Source organism: Schistocerca piceifrons, chromosome 2, assembly GCF_021461385.2.
Source record: "Schistocerca piceifrons isolate TAMUIC-IGC-003096 chromosome 2, iqSchPice1.1, whole genome shotgun sequence".
Lineage (NCBI taxonomy): Eukaryota > Metazoa > Arthropoda > Insecta > Orthoptera > Acrididae > Schistocerca > Schistocerca piceifrons.
In genome coordinates, this window is record NC_060139.1 from 129,994,066 (window position 1) to 130,013,119 (window position 19,054).

At 43.3% G+C, this 19,054-nt stretch overlaps 1 long non-coding RNA gene across 4 annotated transcripts in view; it reads left to right on the forward strand.

The window, feature by feature from the left end:
- The window catches only part of LOC124777315, a 163,997-nt gene that overhangs the window by 117,898 nt on the left and 27,045 nt on the right, over window positions 1-19,054 (forward strand). For 3 of the 4 annotated variants that reach the window (XR_007015712.1, XR_007015710.1, XR_007015709.1), the window contains exon 3: window positions 17,863-18,636. This is a non-coding gene — a long non-coding RNA (uncharacterized LOC124777315). Of the gene's footprint in view, window positions 1-17,862; window positions 18,637-19,054 lie in introns of those variants that run through there. The other variant, XR_007015711.1, reaches the window with a different exon arrangement.

Consider the following 19,054-nt stretch of genomic DNA (forward strand, 5'->3'; position numbering starts at 1 on the left):
ACTACAGCTTCCGAGCTAGTTGTTTCCCGTTTAGACGTACCTGTCTTTTTATAGACGTCCGTTTGTCTCGAAATACTCTGGGAAGGTATGAGCAATGAATATTTATCCTAGTTGCTGTGCTCCGGCTTGTGCTTTTATTGCAAAGTAGAAAATATCGGCTGCTATTTTTCTGCTTTACGTAACGTCCAGCTTTTTAATTGCTTTAATCGGTCGTTTCTGATAGGCTCGATACTCACACAGGCAATTTTCGAGAAAATCTCAAAAGCTTTTTAAATTAAACTATTTTCTCTATAAAAGCTATTTTTTTAGATCGGTACTGAACATCACAGAATACATTCTACGAAAAAATTAATTTTTATATTCAGTAGGAAGAAAGCAATAAGATTCCGAACTCAGCGAAATAAAGGGCCTTTTAAAAAAATGGTTCAAATGGCTCTGAGCACTATGGGACTTAATATCTGTGGTCATCAGTCCTCTAGAACTTAGAACTACTTAAACCTAACTAACCTAAGGACATCACACACATCCATGCCCGAGGCTGGATTCGAACCTGCGACCGTAGCAGTCGCGCGGTTCCGGACTGAGCGCCTAGAACCGCTAGACCACCGCGGCCGGCAAAGGGCCTTTTAACAGCGACTTCAGAAGTCTGCTATAATTTTAAGGGTTTATTTATTTAGAAAACAGATACAGACACTAGAGCGCCAGGAGAACATTTATTATGTGTTCACTATTCAGCGAGTGTACAATTAGCATATAGGAATGTATCTGCAGCTGTAATGTGCAGTGCATCTAGTAATGTTTTAGTCTTCTATAGTGACTCCCAGTGAACTTTATAATACATACATACATGCTTTTATCGGATGTATTTTGAAACTTTATAGGTGCATTATACTTTTATTACGGTTGACTGACACACTTATGTTGTACACTCATCGTCGAGAGAAAGAGTCGCACGTTTTTATTTCGGACAAATTTAAGTCGAAAATATGCTTTACAAGTCCACCAATGAAATCAAAGACGATAACCATATGTGGACTGTTTGGATTGTATCTCAGTTCTCAGTAAGTGGTAGTAATGAATGCTACCTTTCTGATGACTTCAAATATTAAGTCCCATAGTACTCAGAGCCATTTGAACCATTTTTACTGAATGGTATCTTTGATTGGCGTTTCTGTTCTGTTCCTCGAGAATCTATAGTGTGTATCTTTCGTGAAGAAATTCGGCCACCACCTGTCTAAACTTAGCATTTGCTCTATATTAACAATGTGGATTGTTGTTGGGAGCACAGTTTACAACGATGGTTCGTAACTAGACTACCTGAGCTCCAGGAGATGGAACCTTTCAGAAACGTAGAAAATATTTCCTTTGTGTGTCAACACCTACTTTCGAAAGGAGTCCCTGTTGCATAGTATGATGGACAACTAAAACCGCATTAAAATTTTTTTACTGGAACAAGTCAGAAAGGGTCGTTTTAAAAAATGACCGATTCAAATGAGACTCAAACTGCACCATGATTAAAAAACTGTGATTTGTGACTGAAGATACAAATCCATTCGATTTTTTATATTCTCATATCTTAGTATTAGGGTAAAGCAACCTACGTACAGAAAGATCGGCTTAAGACCAAAGAACCTGACCAGGTATGGTCCTCTTTATCCTCATTCGTTCCTCAGAGATAATCTTTATTGATGTGAGACTACTGTTTACATAGGGAGGACAAATTAAAAAATTGATTCCTTTGAACTGACCTGTTAGATAAGTAGGTGACTGGGGTCAATGAAATAAACAGTAAGATATCACCTAGAGTTCCGAGATAAAAATAAAAAATAAAAAAGAGGACGAAAGTATTTATCCCGACGTCCTAAATTATGCAAATAGCAATGTGTCAGACTGACAGAGTAAAGTTGTTCCCAGAATTTCCATAATAAAATTAGGATCTCAAATAGTGAAGGAGTGCTTCATGTTGGATACAATCTAAGAATTGTAAGACATTTTTGGAGTGAATCCAGCATTAAGGACTACTAAATAAATTTAGCCCAAAAACACATGTATCACAGGTTAATTTAACTTTGTTCCAAAACGTCACATTTGCGCAACTGTTACCTATAACAGCTTGTTTTGAGCAGGTACAAAGTACTTGACTTGAACAAAACGCTGCTGCCACAAAGATAACGATCAAAGCTGGCTCTTTGGCACCCGCCATATTAGAGTCCAACTACTATGACATAACAGAAATCTTAAGGATTGAACGTCGTGAATATTCAACGACATTGTGGAAGGAAGCTACTTCCGGAAATGACTGTACAACATCATAACAACAAAAACAATTATGAAACACTTTAAGCATCTAATAATGAGGTACAACTAATTTTGAAATTCATTAAGTTGCGATATTACAACCACAAACTGGAAAAACAGTGAAGATCGAGCTAATTTTAAGAACCAAATAGAATATGCGAGAAGTTTTGTACTTTTGTACACGACCATCGCCATAACTGAAGGGTTAGCATTGCTAGCTTTTATGCGGAAGGACCCGGGTTCGATTTCGAGCCAATGGGAACGGGCCTAAGGACTAATTCAGGAGTTGCGGTTACGTTTTTTACTTTTGTTGACTGGTGTTAATTTAATCTCTATTGCATGTGTTATGGTGACAGTAGCAAAAAATTAATAAACGAAAATATGTTGAACTATCTAGACGGGTTCATTCGCAAATTGATTTGTTTTTCGTCAGTTGACTCTTACCTGTGTTTTATTTTTAATCTTCAGTTGTTAGAACATGATAGTTTCCTCGTAGTTATTTCCTTCTTCCATAGTGAGCGTCGTATTCAAGAATGATCACCGTAGCTGAGATCAGAATTTGAACTCAGTCAGAAGTAAAGGACTAGGATTGCCGTCGTCTTCCAGACAGACTTAATGGATGAAATGAAGTTGTTGGTTGATCAGAGTCATGAATTACGTCTCCGACTTTCATTGCCAGAGGGAAAATAACTACTTCGGATATTACTGTGGAGCTGTTTTTGGTTTTTGTTAAGGACCAGGAGAAGAGTTTCGAGATCGTCACAGAAAGTAAGTGGATTAGACTTAGCGGAGAGGAAGAGGTTTACTGACAGAATGGCGATGGCCTGGCAACATGCATGCATGACAAAAGATGATCAGCGCTTGACACTAAGACTAGCAGCCGACCTTCACCCTAAATAAATATACGTAATGTTTCGTGCGTAAACACACAGAAGGGCCTGACAGCGCTCGATTATAGTACAAGATTACTGATAGATCAGTCACTGCAATCAGTTACAAGCATAAGGTACGTGACTCTCTAATAAAAGTTGAAAGAAAAAGAAATATATATTTGTGAAATGCTAGCAAAAATCTCGAAAAGTTCGTGAACGATTTACGTCAAATTTTAAACGATACTCTGTTAACATTCACCCTACAGAATCTGAATTTGCTATAACAATAAATGACGCTGAAGGCCAGAGGGAGGTGGAAAGAGGAGATGAGCAGAGGGTCGGTGCTGCTCTAGCTCAGTCTGGTTAAATGGAAAGAAATAGAAGAGGTACGTTCTAATCCCTTTATGCTCCCTGTTTCCGTCCATCTCCTTCTTCCCCACCCTTTGTCCATCTTCTCCCTCCCCCCCCCCCCCTCTCTCTCTCTCTCTCTCTCTCTCTCTCTCTCTCTCTCTCTCTCTCTCTCTCTCTCTTATATATATATATATATATATATATATATATATATATATAATCTCCTCCTCTCCCCTCTGTCAGTTTCCTGGGCCATCCTGCACCAGAGGGGGTATGTGATGTGATTTGAGTGTATTTCTAGTCAAATTTAAAATAACTTGGCAGTACGAGCTCGCTTTTCATTACGACGTTGTACCCACTCTGGCCTCGATTTGTGCACGGATACTGTTGGGAAGGATATCAAGAAGCTGATGTATTGAGGAAAGCTGCCCGACAACTGTTGTATCTGGTCCTTGATATCTTTTATATTCACACTCGGAGCTGACCTCAAAGCTGTTGCCGCACCTGCTCTATCGGGGACAAATCTGGGGATGTTCTTGATCACGGCAGTAGCCCAATATCACGCAGGCGGTTCATAGATACACGTGTCATGTGTGGACGACCGCTGGCCCGTTGAAAAATGTCACTACGACACAGTCGTCTAAAACCTACACCTGAGTACGCAGGATGTCTGTGATGTACCGCTGTGCTACCACAATTCCCAGCCGTAACCTGAAGTCATTCCCGATGGCTCCCTCCACCATGCTGCTCTCCCCTGGTCGCCACCATACTTGCTGATGAGGGTCATCCGTGATAGTGCTGAACCGCGATTCATTGCTGAACACAATGTGATACCATTCATCAGCAGTCCATGCTTCAAGTTCATGCGGCCGATCAAAACACAGCCGTTTCTGTTATGGTGTTAACGGTAGCCTACGGATGGGACGCTAATCCACTAGTCCGTCAGCTGCTGGTCTCAGATCAATGGTGCAGGATGGCCCAGAAAATGGCAGTGAGTTATTACTTGTTCTCGGATGTCAGGCGCAGATGTGAAGGGGCTACAATGCGCTTGATACACGATACGGCGATTTTGGTGGTCAAACTTTACGTGGAGTATGCCTGACCTCACGTTCCCTTGCTGTCCAACATCAGCCCTCTATCACATCCTCATAAATCTCGGTATTGCACTGGCCAAATGAAGGCCCAAAATAAGGTCCCCGTCAGATGCCGATAACGCTGACTCACACGAGTACACGGATTCTTCGTGTCCGTCAGAGTGATCACTAAAGATCTGAGGCTATTCACGCCCCTTTATACTGTACCACGCCTGGTAACAAGAGTAAACACGAGCAATAAACACGAGCAACAGTTTTGCACTCTGGTGGGCAACTGCAACTGTACTAATTTACATACCCGCCAATGGTGTATACGAGTACAAAGTTACATGGACATTCCTGCATGTCTGCTGGTGCCACACAATTTTTTGTCAGGTGGTGTATTTTGTGCAGGTGGTGCCTCACAGCTCCTGAACATTGAAAAAAAGGTCGTATTTCAAAACCCCGAAGAGTTGCTGATAAATTAATCTTATTTTTAACAGTGTCTGAAGGAACAAATTAGTCACGATCTTGCAGCAGCACTAAAATTATGAAATTTATTCACGATTCTGGAATCTTTCTGAAGTTACGTGCATTATGTTTCAAGATATTACCTGTTCGTCACATATGAAAATTTGTGCCGGACCGTGACTCGAGCCGGATATCCTGCTTCCCGAGAGCAGTAGCCTTAAGCACTTGCGCTATCCGACAACGCTCCCAGGATCGACCGAAGCTTCCATATGTCATATTGTCTACGACTCCATCGCTAGCATCTTTACTTTGATTCCCACCACAGTGTTTCAAGGAGGGAAAACTGGGTTCGAACCCCGGTCCGGCACAAATTTTTCATGTGTCACCAACAGGTAACATCTTTATACCCAATGCAGCTAATGTCTGATAAATTTCACAATTGCGAATAAATTTCACAAATTGATCTCCAGTGAATTGTGTCATCTGATGAAATTCATGTACCATAAAATCGTTTAGTACCTAGTACGGCAGCATTTTATTTTACGCCACAGTAACTACGTTATTATACAGGATGCTATAATAACTATATGTTTCTGAAGGTAATTAGCTGATCGGAACCCGTAGTTAGTAAATATTTGTCATCAACTCTTGGCGGTTCCGAAATGCGACTTTTTTCAAACGGATATTCGTTAATGAGAGGTTCTTATTTTCAGTATATAGTATGCGTTCACTGCTCATCGGCTACTTGTGCGTAATGTTCTGCTGTAAGTTTACTATTGATGTCCTTCAGGTGTTTACAGCACGTCCTCTCAGCAGTAACGATGCGCAGCATCTTACCGCGTATTCCTGGCCCACAGCAAATTCCAGGCATTGCCGAGCCGCACTGGAGGTAAAAGACCACGCGAAGCTTACGGAACTGCAACCGGTAACCTCTCCGCCGCCGCGTCACGCGCAATCCTGTTTTAATGCGGTATATCGTCTCGGGGGGCCGACTCATTTTCTGCGTGTACATGCGGCGACAGCGCATTCGCCGGGGAAATTGCTTCGTCGGCGAACCGCGCGGCGGCAGGTGGGGACTCATTACTCGCGCAGGCGTGAAGCCGACACAGCGGCTGAGCGATCGCTCGGCGCCGCGTCCTGAATATTGCCCGCGAGTGTTCGGAAATAATGAGAACCGCCGCGAAATCCATTATTTACGCCCGCCGCGGCCGCATTAACGCGGGAACACGCCGGCCCGGCGCGCAACGCGAGACACGGCGTACTTTCACGCGGGTCTCGCCGCTCGCGCTGCGCACACTTCTGGTTACGCGGACCTCCGCTGACCTTTGAAGGCAGTTCTGAATTTCTCTGTAGTTGTGTTCGAAGCTAGCGACGCGCAGAGATCCGCACCACGCTTTGCAGCGCTCCCTCGGTAATGTCAGCCTGCAATCGCGGAGGCGCCGTCCGGCCATTCTTCAGCTTCTCCGCAGTTTCCCTACATCCCGGAGAAAATATACATTGAGGTGACAGTTATTGTACCTCTCATCGATGACGTTTAGCATGTTTCACCCTAGGAAGTGGTATCTTGCATATTTAACAAAGAGGCAATTTGTTTTTATGCAGTTCGTTGGTATTTATAGTGAAAGCAAACGAAAGTAAACGTAAAAAAAATTTTTTATCACGTGATTCGAAGTTTTAATTATTGATGCTTTTGAGGATAATTCCAGATGTGCTTGCTAGACGGTTTTAGTTCTAGAGTTATGTTATTTCTGTGTGGCTTTGAGCAATGCTAATGGAAAGCAGGACTTTGTTTGGCTTACTTCTCCGGGATGTTGTGGAACGCAGCAGTTTCCTTGCAGTGAAAACGTCACTACGTTTTACACTTCAGGTGGAGAGTCTTTAAGTCTTACACATGAACTTGCAATCAGTGTTTCATAGTCTACAGTTTGTTTCTTCTTTGTTTTGCATCTTCATTTTCTCACGTATTTCGTGTAATTTTGCTCTGGACAAACGTATGTATTGTCCATATGTTGAGGCACACTAAATACAGTAGAGAGATATGCTGTATTAAAGACATCTGCCTGGCATGACCATGAAAAGCCATAACACACGATACAGAAATTTAGTAAATACGACAATTACGTAATAGAAATAGCAGAAATGAAAATTGCTGATACCTAAAGTACGATAATGCAGGCGTTCTATTACAACGCTGTACGCTGAACATACACTGGGCATCAAAAGTACATTGACGTTTTATTTCTATCAATAAACCATATGATTTTCCAGCATCCGTTGCATCTACCTATCTTATATGTTCTGTCCACTTTACGTCACAAAATCTGTCTGCCAGTGTTATGTGTTGCTGCCACACGCATAGATAGCCTCTTTAAATTTATTATAATGAGCGGTTGGCGTCTGAGCGGCCTGAGGAAGCGAAGTATCTCGAAAGTAAGTAGAGTCCGTAAACCAGCACGATAATCTGAACAGAGCCCCTTATAACGAGGGGTGTAAAGAAGGGCAAAAAAGCATCGTGCTATTTCTGTGTGTCCCATGGCCGAGGTAACGTCGAGGAAATAATCCCGCATACCAGTTACTGATTTTTCGTTAATGCAATTGTTGGTTAACTGCAATGGCACATAGCAAGTCAGATAAAATATTTTATTGTACAGGGTGTTTTTTTGAAGCATCCGTAGAAAATGTTGCGGTGCCGTGTCGCGCATAAACCGCAGTCGTCGCTTTCTGCACGAGTAACGTTCTCCAATAGCGCTGGTTATCCATCCCGCAGAAATCGCTGGAGCATAGCACCTGTCGATCTGTCTGGTAAAGTGTATGTCCCTATGTGTGTGTTACCGACGTTTCCTGCCCGTACATCGATACTGGAGCGATCCTGATGCCACCTCCACGATTTCTGAATGATCTGCATCTGCCCACACGTGCGTATTGTGGTACTTTACTATTTCATCTCTTGTGAATTCTGCCTACACCATCGAATACTGCACATTACTCGTCACTAGTAAACTGCCCGTATCTGAACAGGTATTGGTTTCCGGACATGTTGTTATAAAATCTTTTCTTCTAGTTTTCAGCACTACTACCTCCTGTACGATTATATGACACTTTTCTTTTAACAACCTGCATTTGTTGTACACTTCAGAACAGGCTAAAAGTAGGAGTAAGAACTATATTAAATCGATTTTTATTATTACTTTGTGTCTTGAGAGTACTGAAATTTAAAATTGTTTTCCACCAGTTCCGTTTCATTCACAGATTATCATGTATTGGTGGTTATGTAAATAGACTACTCATAATACGTTTTTGCATTTTGCTATTTATTGATTAAAATCTGTTTTTTTTTTCTTATGAATGTTGTATTTCATCTGTCAATAGTGTTGAAATGTACAAGCGAAACGCGCCTCGTGTGTAGCTCTTAAACTGCAGTACGCTTAAGATAGAAAATCAAGTACATCTACATCTACATTTATACTCCGCAAGCCACCCAACGGTGTGTGGCGGAGGGCACTTTACGTGACACTGTCATTACCTCCCTTTCCTGTTCCAGTCGCGTATGGTTCGCGGGAAGAACGACTGTCTGAAAGCCTCCGTGCGCGCTCTAATCTCTCTAATTTTACATTCGTGATCTCCTCGGAGGTATAAGTAGGAGGAAGCAATATATTCGATACCCCATCCAGAAACGCATCCTCTCGAAACCTGGCGAGCAAGCTACACCGCGGTGCAGAGCGCCTCTCTTGCAGAGTCTGCCACTTGTGTTTGCTAAACATCTCCGTAACGCTATCACGGTTACCAAATAACCCTGTGACGAAACTCGCCGCTCTTCTTTGGATCTTCTCTATCTCCTCCGTCAACCCGATCTGGTACGGATCCCACACTGATGAGCAATACTCAGGTATAGGTCAACGAGTGTTTTGTAAGCCACCTCCTTTGTTGATGGACTACATTTTCTAAGAACTCTCCCAATGAATCTCAACTTGGTACCCGCCTTACCAACAATTAATTTTATGTGATCATTCCACTTCAAATCGTTCCGCACGCATACTCCCAGATATTTTACAGAAATAACTGCTACCAGTGTATGTTCCGCTATCATATAATCATACAATAAAGGATCCTTCTTTGTATGTATTCGCAATACATTACATTTGTCTATGTTAAGAGTCAGTTGCCACTCCCTGCACGAAGTGCCTATCCGCTGCAGATCTTCCTGCATTTCGCTGCAGTTTTCTAATGCTGCAGCTTCTCTGTATACTATAGCATCATCCGCGAAAAGCCGTATGGAACTTCCGACACTATCTACTAGGTCATTTATATATAATGTGAAAAGCAGTGGTGCCATAACACTCCCCCGTGGCACGACATAGGTTACTTTAACGTCTGTAGACGTCCCTCCATTGAGAACAACATGCTGTGTTCTGTTTGACAAATACTCTTTAATCCAGCCACACAGCTGCTATGATACTCCGTAGGCTCTTACTTTGTTTACCAGGCGACAGTGATGATGGCTCTGAGCGCTATGGGACTCAACTGCTGTGGTCATAAGTCCCCTAGAACTTAAAACTACTTAAACCTAACTAACCTAAGGACATCATACACATCCATGCCCGAGGCAGGATTCGAACCTGCGACCGTAGCGGTCGTGCGGTTCCAGACTGTAGCGCCTTTAACCGCTCGGCCACTCCAGCCGGCCAGGCGACAGTGCAGAACTGTATCGAACGCCTTCCGGAAGTCAAGAAAAATAGCATCTACCTGGGAGCCTGTATCTAATATTTTCTGGGTCTCAAGAAAAAATAAAGCGAGTTGGGTCTCGCACGATCGCTATTTCCGGAATCCATGTTGATTCCTACATAGTAGATTCTGGGTTTCCAAAAACGACATGATACTCGAGCAAAAAACATGTTCTAAAATTCTACAACAGATCGACGTCAGAGATATAGGTATATAGTTTTGCGCATCTGCTCGACGACCCTTCTTGAAGACTGGGACTACCTGTGCTCTTTTCCAATCATTTGGAACGTTCCGTTCCTCTAGAGGCTTGCGGTACACGGCTGTTAGAAGGGGGGCAAGTTCTTTCGCGTACTCTGTGTAGAATCGAATTGGTATCCCGTCAGGTCCAGTGGACTTTCCTCTGTTGAGTAATTCCAGTTGCTTTTCTATTCCTTGGACATTTATTTCGATGTCAGCCATTTTTTCGTTTGTGCGAGGATTTAGAGAAGGAACTGCAGTGCGCTCTTCCTCTGTGAAACAGCTTTGGAAAAAGGTGTTTAGTATTTCAGCTTTACGCGTGTCATCCTCTGTTTCAATGCCATCATCATCCCGGAGTGTCTGGATATGCTGTTTCGAGCAACTTACTGATTTAACGTAAGACCAGAACTTCCGAGGATTTTCTGTCAATTGATGTACAGCGTGCTCTGCCTGAGATGTCAGAAAAATAAAATTAGGAGTCGGTACAATGTCAGGTATGTCCCATCACATCGAGACACTGTTAAGTGACACTGTATGTTCTTGGAAAATGGTGCAGATGCCTCAGGCGGGCAGAAGGCAGCGTGAGAGAAACAAGGAGGAAGATGTTCGACAAGCCATGACAGAGTCCACAAAGGTCACTTCTTCGCTTATCAACAGAACTGAATACACCATACACAACATGTAAGAGGCTTGTTAGGTGATACCGTAACCTGTACTGTATCCATACCGTATTCAGCGCACGCAAGCACTGACGCAGCTGAATTACGGAACTGGACTCAAATTTGTTAAGATGATGTGTAAGAGGCAGGAAGCAGACGAACAGTGGTAAAATCGGTGCCTGTTCACAGACGAAGTAACATTTCATGTGACTGACCGAGTCAGCACGCATAACAGTTTGGTAAAACTGAAAATTTACATGCCCCACACTAACTCGAAAGTACTCACACTGGACTCGCATTCGGAAGGACGACGGGTCAAACCCGCGTAGGGGCATCCTGATTTGGGTTCTCCCTGATTTCCCTAAATCAATTCAGGAAATTGTCATTATGGTTTCTTTGAAAGGGAAGGCCGATTTCTTTCCGTATCACTCCCTAGTCCGAGCTTGTGCTCCGGCTCTAATGACCTCGTTGTCGACGGGACTTAAATACTGATCTCCGCCTTCCCTAAAGTGGGTGTGTTGCTTAGTGACCCATGCGAAAGTCTTCGGCCCATTCTTTTTTGGGAAGGAGACTGTTCGTGCTTTCAGTTACCTTAAAATGATAGAGTAGTACGCGGTCCCCCAGTTACAGGAAAGTGGGATACTAGACACCACCATCAATCATCAGGACGGCGCTCCACCGTATTGGACTCTCAATGTATCTACATCTACATATATACCCCGATAGCCAGTAAGCGGTGTGTGGTGGAGGGCACAATTCGCGCCAAAGCCATATTCCCCCCCTGTCTGAGCGCCTCAGAACGAGCTCCGATTTCCCTTATCTCTCAATGGTGATCAGTGCGCTATTTGAAAGTTGGTGGTAATAATATATGTTCTACATCCTCGTCGAAGATGGATTTCGGAATTTAGTGAGCAGCTCCTTCCGCTTAGCGCGCCGTCCATCTGCAAGTGTATCCCACTTCAAACTTTCTATGAGATTTTTAACGCTCTCGTGATGTGGGGGAATAATTAAACGAGATATTCAACCATCGCTGGTGCGGTCGTAATGGACCTGTCCCATGGCCTCCTAATAGCTGCGACCTAACGTCCACAGATTTTTTTGTGTGCGACTACGTTAAGTCAACAACGCATCCACAAAGATCACAGTATCCGGCCAACATACAGAGGCAAATTACAGCGGCCTTTCAGGAAACCAATCCAGAAATACTGCACGCCACGTAGCGCAACTTGGACATGACGGACATGATGAATTCTAATGTACTATGACACAAATTTCAGATACAAACTCCGGCCTCTCCTACATACGCATAGTTTCTTGTACATTGTGTTTTACTTTTCTGACATCTCAGACGGATCACCATGTGCAACAACTACTAAGCAAACTCACTACATTCAGTCGAGTTCGTCTGTGAACTTCACATAATTCACACTGTAAGTAGGCTGTTGTTTTTTTTTATTGGTAACGCCACGTACCGCTCTGTATGAAAATCACTGGCTGTGGTGTGTGCAGTCTGTGGCTGGTTTGCATTGTTGTTTGCTATTGTAGTGTTGGGCAGCTGGATATTAACAGCGCGTAGCGTTGCGCAGTTGGAGGTGAGCCGCCAGCAGTGGTGGATGTGGGGAGTGAGATGGCGGAATTTTGAGAGCGGATGATCTGGACAGAGACAGTAAATTTGTAAGACTGGATGTCATGAACTGATATATATACATTATGACTTTTGAACACTATTAAGGTAAATACATTGTTTGTTCTCTATCAAAATCTTTCATCTGCTTAGTATGCCTATCAGTAGTTAGTGCCTTCAGTAGTTTGAATCTTTTATTTAGCTGGCAGTAGTGGCGCTCGCTGTATTGCAGTAGTTCGAGTAACGAAGATTTTTGTGAGGTAAGTGATTTGTGTAAGGTATAGGTTATTGTTAGTCAGGGCCATTCTTTTGTAGGGATTACTGAAAGTCAGATTGCGTTGCGCTAAAAATATTGTGTATGAGTTTAGTGTTGACCAGAATAAGTAAAGAGAGTAATGTCCGAGTACGTTCAGTTTTGCTCAGCTGTTTGAAAAGCAAATAACATAAGATGTTTATCAGCACAGTCATTCATTAATTCTTCTAAGGGGACGTTACAACACTTCCTTCCCGAAAATATAAATTAAATGAAGTCTCTGTTGTAGGAGAAGAGTAGTTACTGCCACCCTTCGTGGTGTCAAAGTGATGTGGTAGGTGATAAATTCTTCGGAAAGGTTAAGACGAAAACTATAACGAAACATAGGAAAGGTTACGAGGTGTGTTCTAAATGTTATAGGCACGTGTGTAAGTGCAGAAACTGTCACCCAGTCAAGGGAAGGTTGCAATGTTTGACAGACTAGCACACTAGCTACATTGTATCTGAATATTCGTCCGCTCCGATGAAATGATTGGACGACGGCTGATACGAATCAGTAATTAAATATCCATTCGTAAACAGCGCGGCGTACGAGACGCGTGGAAAATCTGAAGTGGCGGTGAGGTGAGGTCTATTAATCCGCGGAGCGAGAAAGTGTGAAACCGCAGCTGCGGCGCGACGCGGCGCTGGGGCAAAATAAAACGGCAGCAGCAGCAGCAGGGACTGGCGGCTGCGGCTGCGGCCGGCTAGATTGGATTTCTTGGGAGTAACGGTGCCTCATATTGGCTCGTGACCGGCCGGGGCTTCCTCCTGCCGGCGCCGACCAACCCTCGGCATGCTGGAGGGCTGCCAAGCCGTTAGCTGCGAGCCTGCACCGGTTATTTTAAACTCCGAGGGATGGCTCTGGAGAGGAGGGCTTCGAACCCCGCGCCGCCCCTCTCCCGCTTCCAGGCCCTCACCCCCCCCCCCCTAACCCAACCCTCCCCCTCCCCACCACCCCCTCCACAACCACGAAGCCTCTTCTGCTACACCGCTACGCACCCTCAACGGCAGCCGGGCTCACCCCACGTCCGTCGCCGTTCGCTTGTACCTGCATTTTCCCGGCTGAGGATGCTCGACGTGTCCTCTTTGCCGCCCAAGTGCCTTTTTCGCTAAAAGGTTCCCCTAGCGCGCTCGATATTTTTTCACCTTCTCCTCTCTCTCTCTCTCTCTCTCTCTCTCTCTCTCTCTCTCTCTTTTTGTCTACTTCCTTTTCCGCGCTGCTACTCAGCTAGGAAACTCAACGGGCCCCGCGTCAGCTCACGGGTATTTGGATTCACAGATCGATTGTCGTGATCACGGCGTGCCCGAGCTCTGAAGAACGCTCCGGAGTGGTCCAGTTTGTGGAGGAGTTGTCTCTCGGACCAGAGAGCAGCCGGATGTCGTTCCCAGACCGACGATGAAACGTGGCCCTTCAGAAGACGCTTGAGAGTCGCTGAGAGCCTCGCGCAGGGCCAGACGTCGCCCTTAGGACATTCTATGATTTCCGCATGAAAGCGTAATGTGTTGTGCTCCCAGCTTTTAGGAGAGCCTCCGTCACATGAAAGGAATGGCGTTATCCTGAACATCCGCTGGGAACTTAAGTCTTTGATAAATTCTCTTTCTCAGTGGCTTATGAGATACTGTCTTTAATGCATGACTATTTTCCAGAAGTAATTTTACACTCTAAATTGTGACCACTCAATTACTAATCCGACTTTGGACATGACAACTCTGTCTTTAAATACTTTTTTGCAGTAAGTATATCGTATGTCATATTGTGGGAGGCATCATCAGAAACTAAGTGTACTGTAACCATAAGGCGCTGTGGCTTTTTGTATTTTGAAGGCTGGCAACACTCTGTGGCAGAGGTGGATCTCTTTAGAACAGCGAGCATCGCAGAAACAAGGTAGTACGCAAATTCATGTTGTAATGTCCAGTTGCTTGCAAGATGTCGGTAAGAAATCACGCCTAGAAGTGCGCGCCACGTGCTGTGATCAGCCTCTTACTCGCGGAAGGAGTAAAACTTACCGACATTTTTTCGCGAATCGAAACAGCTTACGACGAAGATGTTATGAACAGAACGAGCGGGTTTAAGTAGTGTAGAGAGCTTAGGGAAGCGAGAAAAAAATGTCCAAGGCGAATAGAGGACTGGAAGACTTTGCATTTTGACTAGTAAGTTGGTGCAAAAAATCGAGGAAATGTTCTTGAAGACCGGCGATTGACACTGGATGAAATTTTTGCGATGTTACCACATCGCTCCAGAACCTCCTCATACGAGACACTCAAAAAAACTCTGGAATATTGGAAATTGTGCGGAAGATGGCTCCCAAATCAGTAGACAGAGCAGCACAAAAAGATAGGGTCAATAGCGCCCGCCAGTTTCTTAAGCAACTTGAATTGGAAGGTGAGGATTTTATGAGTTCTACTGTGGCTCATTACAAGCCTGAGACAAAACAACAGTGGTGACACACCAATTCCCCATCTGCTGAAAAGTTCAAAACCACAATTTCGGGCAAAAACACGTGGCTTCAGGTTTTTTGGGACCGAAAACGCACACCATTCCTGTCTCCTGGGGAGGCGATTAGTGCACGACGAAATTGCGAGATCCTTGAGAAACTCAAAAGAAAAATTAAAAACAAAAAGGGGGATGCTGACCAGCGGAGTGTGCTTGTTGCACGACAAAGCCCGTCCTCCCACAGTCTTAGCCACCAAGGACCTTGGGACTCATTTGTTTGGGATGTCCTAACCACCCCCCGTATTCCCCCCGACTAGTGTCTTTAGATTGTCATCTTTTTAACTCCCTGTTGGCGCACAGGAGTGGAATTAAATTGTAAACTGACGAGCGGATGCAGAAAGAGATTCTGAAACGGGGAAGGGTATGGCGGAAGAGTTCTTCGAGAAGGGCGTAAAGATGCTTGTCCCACGGCTCACCAAATGCATTGAACGGGATGGCGATTATGTGCAAAAAATAGTCAATAAGTGTCTCACAATGTTCTGTGATTTTTATTCAAATACATTTTTTCTAAAAAATATAAAAATCTAGTAAACTTATTTTGTGAACATACGAGGTATGTTCTGCAGAAACCTAGGGTAAGATGCCGTCACTTACATCCTTCTCATTTGTTCTTTCTCGCAGCTCTTTATGGACAGAGCAGGAACGTACGCAGGATATCAGTTAGGGAAAGAGGGGTGCGAGGTGAGTGTGTATGTGGGGTGGGGAGGGACCCGCCAACTCATTAGTTTCACGGTGAATGGCAAAACAATTTCGCAATTTTTCTTGGTACATTTTGTACTAGTAAATTTTCAATAGATGTTCTTTCTTTCTTCAAACTCTGCACTGGTACATCAGTACGTGTAGAGGCTAACGGCGGGAGTTCAATTTGGGACGTTCATTTTTTCCGTAGGGGGGCGGGGGAGGGAGAAGGGCGCGTAAATGCCCTTCCCTATCCCTCGCTGGATACGCCTTTTGGGGGCGTGCGAACTGATGCAGTCTCCATTACTAAATGTCTATTTAACGGCTTCCGGGAGTAACAAAAACTTGATTTTCAGGATGTCGTGTAACTATTCGGTCTTCAGCTACTCATTAAGAGATACAATCTTATGTCAAATATTTAACACAGTAAGTAAAGTTAGAAACTGTGTATATCCCTTGAGGCAAGTAACTCACACAGCACCAAGTATCCAGACAATAATGAAATTTCCACTCTCCAGTGAAGTGTGCGCTGATGTGAATATTCCTGGCATATTGAAACTGTGTGCCGAACCGAGACTCGAACTCGGGACACGAGTTCGAGTCTCGGTCCGGCACACAGTTTTTATCCTCTAGGAAGTTTCATATCCAGACAATATTCATCCAGTATTAAAAATTAGAACACTCTGCAATGTACAACAAACGCACTTGTAAAGCAGTCACATCGGAGGCTGTTTTATGCATAGGAGTTCGATTCTTTGTGTCGAGGGTGGGAGGAGGGCCTACCGGCGGTTAAAGAAAGCTCGTATTACCTGGTGACTGAGGATAGACCACACCGCATCTGGGAAGCATACCTGGCGTTCAAACTGTTTATCGGGCACATAATGTTTTTGCAGAGCGAAAGTGTCTGTTGATGGTTTAAAAGTTGGGTAGGTATACCACCAAGACGCTGATTTGTCAACCGTTCGACTCGTGCTCTAGTTATGAGATTCAAATTCTGTTGCGGGCATCCTAATTTACGTTTTCTATTATTTTCATAAATCTATTCAACCGAATGCTGGGATGGTTCGTTGGGCTAGCAAACACCGATTCCCTGTCCGATTACTTCTCATTGAGTTGGGCACCGTCTCTAATGTTCTCGATATCGACGAGACGTAAACCCAAACCATTTCTCTATTCCTCTACACGCAATTACTCTGAACGTCTATCCACATAGTTCTCCTCGACTTAGATAGATATTCTTCCTATGCAAACCATGTACTATGCTTTCATATCGCAAAGTGAAAACGAATAATCAAAATCAAGCAACTACATAATCAAAACTAGTAAGCCAATGTTTCTATTTAATTGCGTACTGCTCTGGCGTCTAAACAGCCACTCCCTTGTATGACAAAACCTGGTTGAATAGCTGGTCCTGTTAAATGCAATGTAAACGTACGTGGCATTAAATTTATCTTTCTTGCGTCTAGTCGATTAGTATTAAAGGCGTCCAAAGATGTGCTTTGTAAATCTACAGCAAAAACGGAGATCAGACCAAGTGAAAGTAAAATAAAAGTTGAAGATAACATTAGTATAAGGAAAAAAAAGCTAAATAGAAACCTATTCGACACTCACCAATAAAATGAATTGTTCCTCTTCGACCTTTAACTTTCAGCAATCTGTAAGCAAAAGAATACAAATAGATATACCAAATGTCACATACAGGCTGGTCATGCTTAAAAGACAAAACAGATACATTATCCCTACTAAGAAGCTACGTTTGATTTTGAATCCTTCCTGGAATGAGTTGTTTAGAAGGGCCACTGAGCATTTTCTTTTCCAGTTAAAGCACTACGTTGACAGCGTATGATACTGAAGAATAATCTACTTCACGGCGTACTAGAAGTATTTTGTCCTGTCATTAAAACAGAATACTTTTACAAGATAGGAAAAAAACAGTTATCCAGCTACACAGTTACTCCAGTTAATGAAACGTCACTCGAGGGAAAGATTTGAAACGATGAAGTATGAATACTGTTCATTCAAAATTTGCGCTGGCTCTAGATGAATGTATTAATAAAAGTAAAGAATATTTTCGTTTTTTTGTTGCAGATCACAGCTCGCCTCACCTGTTGCAGAGTGGAATCACAGGACATCAAATATTTTCCAGTTCTTCTTCCTGATTACCAAAGAAGGGAACACTCTTCCTGGCCTCCCTATTTGAGGCATTTCTAAAGTGGTGCGCAGAGGAAACTGTACTAAATGTATGAGGATCCATAAATTCGACTTCTGAAGAGGAACTGATTATGCCTACAGAATAATTATTTATCTCAACGTGAATATCGATATTATCACTTGCAAGTGCAGCCTACGTATAGCATATTTTCCCTCGCCACCGGTGCTGTAGCTCTGCAGAAATCGATAGTGATTCATGGAAAAAGTGCTTCATTAATAAAAAATATATGTGTCAGAAAAATGTCTAACAAGAGCATGCCATCTTCCAACAATTATCATATCAAGAACACATGGCCTATTTTTTAGAGCTCTAGAGTTACATGTAGTTTTTAAATTGCCATTGTTTCCGCAAATGCTTCGTGGAACGGTGTTCATGAGGCAGGTCGCGAGTTGTCATCAGCAGTGCTTCTCAAAAGGCAAAGAACTTTTGTTCCCCGCTGGAATCCAACAGATAACCACTAACAGATAATTCATTCGATATTCAATTTCTACCTGCGGTGTCCTTGCAATTTCTTAACATAGAGCGAAGAATTATTGAATTATTAACAGTCTTCAAGTGACAATTGTCTGTGGTCAATAATTTTTTTTCATTTACTAAAGCCAATGACAACCAACAGTTTGTGTACAATAAGGACAATGACTCTAAATTAAGCGTTGATATATATGTATATTTTCCATCGGACAAAAATATGAGAAACAGCTAATGAACTCTAAAACAGTTTTAATAAGCATAGGCTAGTGTTTGCAGTTAAGTGGCAGAAACAACGTGAACTTTACGAAAAGCTCGTGGTGGTGGTGGTGGTGGTGGTGGTGGTGGTCGTCGTCGTCGTCGTCGTCGTCGTCGTCGTGGTGGTCGAGGTAGCTATATGAAAAGCGGATGCCAGGCTGATATTCATTTAGAGAATCCGAAGAAAATGCACTTAAGCCACGAAAGAAGTAACTTAAAAAAGACTAGTTCGACCTATTGTTGAGTATTACTCGTCGATGTGGGCCCCTAACCAGGCAGGATTACTGAAACAGATACAGAATATCAAAAGAAGAGCAGCCCGTTTCGTGACAGTTCCGTTTA